Below are 5,707 nucleotides of genomic sequence, written 5' to 3' on the forward strand. Positions count from 1 at the left end.
TGCCTCGCGGCGGCGCCAAGCTCCGCCCCCTTCTGCCCGCCGCCCAATGGGACGCGCGCACTCCCAAGCAGCGCCGGCCCCGCCCTCTCCGGCGTCCACGGCCGCGCGCTGGCCCCGCCCTTTCCGCCGCGCGTCGCCTCCGTTTTCCCTCGAGTCATGCCTGAGGAAAGCGGTTGGCGGGGCACGTGTGGCCGCTCCCGGGCGCCGCCCTCCCGCGCTCCCGGCCCTTTGTCCTCCAGTCAGACTCCGGACGCCGCCCTCGCGGGTCTCGGTGGGAAAAGAGGGTACCCCGCTCGCGACGACCCCTGAGAGAAACTTCCAGAACTTTTCGAGAATCTTCCAGGTCCTGAGGCACCTCCCAGCCCGGGAGCTGCGCGCTACGGACCGGATTCCTACCGATCTCCACCGATCCCAAAGCCGGGGCGGCCCGGCATCCCCGCAAAGGCGTCATAAGCTTCTGAACTGCAGCAGGCCCCGCCTCGGGAGGGTCCCAAGACCCCGGGGGGGCGCCAGAAACAGCCGCGGGTGGCGGGAGCCCCGGAGCAGTCGCTGCGTCGGTGTCAGGCCTCTCCCTGAGCTGTTTTTTTTGTTTTGCTTTGTTTTGAGAAGGAGTCTCGCTCTGTCACCCAGGCTGGACTGCAGTGGCGCCATCTCAGCTCAGTGCAGCCTCCTCCTGCTGGGATTACGGGTGTGCGCCACCCCTGCCGGCTAATTTTTGTATTTTTAGTAGAGAATACTAAATGTTGATCAGGCTGGTCTCGAGCTCCTGATCTCAGGAGATCCGCCTGCCTCGGCCTCCCAAAGTGCTGGAATTACAGGCCTGAGCCACCTCGCCGGCTCCCACAGGTCTTTAAAAGCAAAAGGAGGCCGAGTTGGCGGATCCCTTAAGACCAACGATTCGAGACCAGCCTGGGCAACATAGTGAGACCCCATCTCTATAAAAAAGATACAGGCTCACACCTGTAATCCCAGCAGGAGGCCGAGGCGGGCAGATCACATGAGGTCAGGAGATCGAGACCAGCCTCGCCAACATGGTGAAACCCTCATCTCTGCAACAAATACACAAATTAGCCGGGCGTGGTGGTGCGCTCCTGTAATCAATCCCAGCTACTCAGGAGGCTGAGGCAGGAGAATCGCTTGAACCCGGGAGACGGAGGTTGTGGTGATCCGAGATCGCGCCATTGCACTCCAGCATGGGTAACAGAGTGGGACTTCGTCTCAAAAAAGGAAAAAAATAAAAGACTGGTAGCAGCATTCGCCACGCACTGGCCCCAACTTTTCAAGGGGAAGGGGCAACAGCAAAGCCGGCTCTAACTTCTTTTTTATTCGCACGCTTGTAGGAATAGAAGGTTCGTGTCTTCCGTCAATCCCAGCAACCTCAGCAACTGGTTTTTTTTTTTTTCCTTTATTGAGAATTTTCAACTTTAACTTGTTTTTTATTTACATTTTTGAGTCGAAGTCTGGCTCTGTGGCCCAGGCTGGAGTGCAATGGCGCAATCATAGCTCACTGCAGCCTCAACCTCCCAGGCTCAAATGATCTTTCCACCTTAGCCTCCAGAGCAGCTGGGACCACAGGTGCGTACCACCATGCCTGGCTAAGATTTTTATTTTTTGTAGAGACAGGGTCTTGCTATGCTGGCCAGGCGGGTCTCGACCCTTTGGGCTCAAGTGATCCTCCCGCCTCGGCCCCCCAAAGTGCTGGAATCACAGGCAGGATCCACCTTGCCCAGCCGAGTCTCAGTTTGTCTATAATATGGGGGTAGTGGTCTGGGTGGTTGGCAAAAACCATGTCTCTGATACCATCCTGTTACCTTAAATCTGAGCTGGTGTTGGCTGACGCCTGTAATCCCAGCACTTTGGGAGGTCAAGGCAGACATACCACCTGAGGTCAGGAGTTCGAGACCAACCTGGCCAACATGGAGAAACCCCATCTCTACTAAAAATACAAAACTTAGCTGGGCTGCACCTGTAATCCCAGCTATTTGGGAGGCTGAGGCAGGAAGATCACTTGAACCCTGGAGGTGGAGGTGGCAGCGAGCCGAGATTGCACCAGTGCACTCCAGCGTGGGTGACAGAGCAAGACTGACTCTGGCTCAAAAGGAAGAAAAAAAAAATCTGAGCTGGCCTGTGACCTGCTTCAGCCCGGGCAATACAGCAGAAGGGACGATGTGCCAGATCCAAGCCTCTGCCTCAGGAGGATCGGGGCCCAATGTGGTGGCTCCCACCTGTCACCCCAGTGCTTTGGGAGGCTGAGGCGGGAGGATCACATGAGCCCAAGAGTTCGAGACCAGCCAGGGCAACATGGTGAGACCCCGCCTGTACAAAAACAAAAAAGAATTAGCTGGGCAAGGTGATGCACACCTGCAGTCCCAGCTACCCAGGAGGCTGAGGCAGGAGGATTGCTTGGGTCTGGGAGATTGAGGCCGCAGTGAACCGTGATTGCACCACTGCACTCCAGTCCAGGCGAGAAAGCAAGACTGTCTCAAAAACAAAACAAAACACCGAGCGTGGCAACAGCTCACACCTGGAATCCAAGCACTTTGGGAGGCCAAGGTGGGAGGATCGCTTGAGCCCAGGAATTCAAAGCTGCTATGAGCTCAAATGAGCTGTTTTGTTTGTTTTAGAGACAGTCTTTCTCAGTAGCCCAGGCTGGAGTGCAGTGGCGCAATCCCGGCTCACTGCAACCTCTACCTCCCAGGTTAAGTGATTCTCTTGCCTCAGCGTCCCGAGTAGCTGGGATTATAGGCACACACCACCACTCCCACCTGGGTGGTCTCAGACTCCTGACCTTGTGATCCGCCCACCTCGACCTCCCAAAGTGCTGGGACTACAGGCGTAAGCCACCGTGCCCAGCCTTTGGCTCTGGTATTAAATAAATTAATGCTTTTAAAGTACTTGTGCCAGTGGTGAAATGTTAGGTCTTATTTTATTGAATGTCTTCGCCATTCGTCTGTGAGTTCCCTGAGTCCTATTTTCTTCACCATTGTATGCCCAGTCCCTGTCACTGAGCACTGACTCAAATTTTGTTTAAAGAATGAATTTCTATCCTAAACCATAGAGATTCGTAGTTGCAATAAAGGGTCTGCTTCTAAGGCAGCACAAAGGCCTGGCAGGTCGCTGCAAGAACATCCTTTCATAGGCTCCTTCCGGCTGGCACCTCAGTTACGGCTTTAATTAAAACGTTTCCCCTTCTGCTGGAAATGTATCATACACAATTCCCTCTCGTTACTCAAGACGTGAAAAAACGGTGGCTATCGTATTTGTGTTAACCAGACCGCTATTGTGGGACATCTCAGCGATTCTTGATTTTTCCATGATTTAAGTAAGGCCACAGAAAGCAACTCTCGTATGTAAATCTTGGTGCACATCTGATTATATCCTTATGATAAATCACTGGAGGCAGAAATTGCTAGGTCTGAGGGTCTGGACATCCTCAAGGCGTTTGACAGATAACATCAAGTTGCTTTTCAGAAAGGTACCAATTCACGTCAGCGGCCGCCCCGCGTTACCACGGCCCATCTAACACCCTGCACGAGGGCCGGGCGCGATGATTTCTCTCATCTTTGTTAATTTGATGATGGGTGAAAAATGTATTAAGTCTGTTACTGAACCATGAACTAAATCAAAGATTAAAACACACAGACACACACCTAGTGTACCAGCCTGAACCAGAACTGAATCTATATTTTCTAAAGTGATTGAACTGTAACATCAAAATAGCCTCTGAACCGAAACTCAACCAGTGTTCCAACCCATTCAAGTCCCTAATTAGGCCATAAGGGGACCACACTGGAAACCTTGACCAGACCTTGACCTTGTTAACACGGAGCTACGACCGCCAGCTTCGACAGGGCCCCACCGCCAAGGAGCTTTACAGATGTCCAATTACCAGCCCCCTTCACACAAGCGAGGTTTACACAGGAGATTCAGAACACAAGAGAGAGGGCTGTGACTGGTATTTCTGGAGAGCCAGGGGGCTCCACGGAAGTCAGGAATGTCTTGGGGAGACCAGGATGGCTTGAGCCCAGAAGGTCAAGGCTGCAGTGAGCCAACATCGCTCCACTGCACTCAGGCGTGGGCGACCAGGAACATCGGGAGACCCTGTTCCTACCAAAAAAAACAAGGCTGGCCAGGCGTGGTGGCTCACGCCTGTAATCCCAGCACTTTGGGAGGCTGAGGCGGGCGGATCACGAGGTCAGGAGTTCAAGACCAGCCTGGCCAACATGGTGAAACCTATCTCTACTAAAAATACAAAAATTAGCCAGGCGTGGTGGCAGATGCCTGTAATCCTAGGAACTTGGGAGGCTGAGGCAGGAGAATTGCTTGAATCCAGGAGGCGGAGATTGCAGTGAAATGAGATGGTGCCACTGCACTCCAGCCTGGGAAATGGAGCGAGACTGTGTCTCAAAATACATACATACATATATACATAACATACATATATACATACATAACATACATATATACATACATAAAAATAAAAACAAAACAACAGACTCCTTCACAGGTTCTCGGGATTTGGAAAAGACTAAAACAAAAACAGACTCCTTGTCCAAACGGCAAGCAGACGCTTTCCACAGCATGAGACCTGTGTGAAGGTCCAGGTCATGCAGCCCCCGAAGCCCGCCATGTCTCAGGCGCTGACAAAGGTACCCTCTCTCTGGGTCATAGGACAAATGGGTTACCGTAGTCCTCCCTATGCGAGGGTTCGCTTTATACGGTTCCAGTTAGCTGCAGTCAGGAATTTTTTTTTTTTTTTTTTTTGAGACAGAGTCTCACTCTTGCCCAGGCTGGAGTGCATTGGCATGATCTTGGCTCACTGCAAGCTCCGCCTCCCAGGTTCCAGCGATTCTCCTGCCTCATCCTCCCGAGTAGCTGGGACTACAGGTGCCTGCCACCACGCCCAGCTAATTTTTTGTATTTTTAGTAGAGACGGGGTTACACCATGTTAGCCAGGATGGTCTCGATCTCCTGACCTCGTGATCCACCTGCCTCAGCCTCCCAAAGTGCTGGGATTACAGGCGTGAGCCACTGCGCCCAGCCTACAGTCAGGAAATCTTAACTGGAAAATTCCAGCCCGGGTGCAGTGGCTCATAACTGTAATCCCAACATTTTGGGAGGCTGAGGCTGGAGATCGCTTTAGTGAACCAGGAGTTCGAGGCCAGCCTGGGCAATGTAGCAAGACCCCTGTCTCTACAAAAAAAAAAAAAAAATTGGGGTGTGGTAGCACACACCAGCAGTCCCAGCTACTTGGGAGACTGAGGCAGAAAGATCAGTTGAGCCCAGGAGATCAAGGCTACAGTGACCTAGGGTTGCACCACTGTACTCCAGCCTGGGCAGCAGAGTGAGACCTCAACTCAAAAAAGAAAGAAAGAAGGAAAGAAAAGTGGCCAGGTGCAGTGGCTCACATCTGTAATCCCAGCACTTTGGGAGGCTGAGGTGATGGATCACCTGAGGTCAGGAGTTTGAGACCAGCCTAACATGGTAAAACCCGTTTCTACTAAAAGTACAAAAAAATGAGCCAGGCGTGGTGCTGTGTGCCTGTAATCCCAGCTACTTGGGAGGCTGAGGCAGGAGAATCGCTTGCATCCGGGAGGCAGAGGTTGTGGTGAGGCGAGATCGCGCCACTGCACTCCAACCTGAGTGACAAGCGCGAGACTCCGTCTCAGAAAAAAAAGGAAAAGAAAAGAAAAAGTAAAAAAAAAAA

Source organism: Trachypithecus francoisi, unplaced genomic scaffold (assembly GCF_009764315.1).
Source record: "Trachypithecus francoisi isolate TF-2019V2 unplaced genomic scaffold, Tfra_2.0 Lachesis_group5, whole genome shotgun sequence".
In the NCBI taxonomy this organism is placed as follows: Eukaryota; Metazoa; Chordata; class Mammalia; order Primates; family Cercopithecidae; genus Trachypithecus; species Trachypithecus francoisi.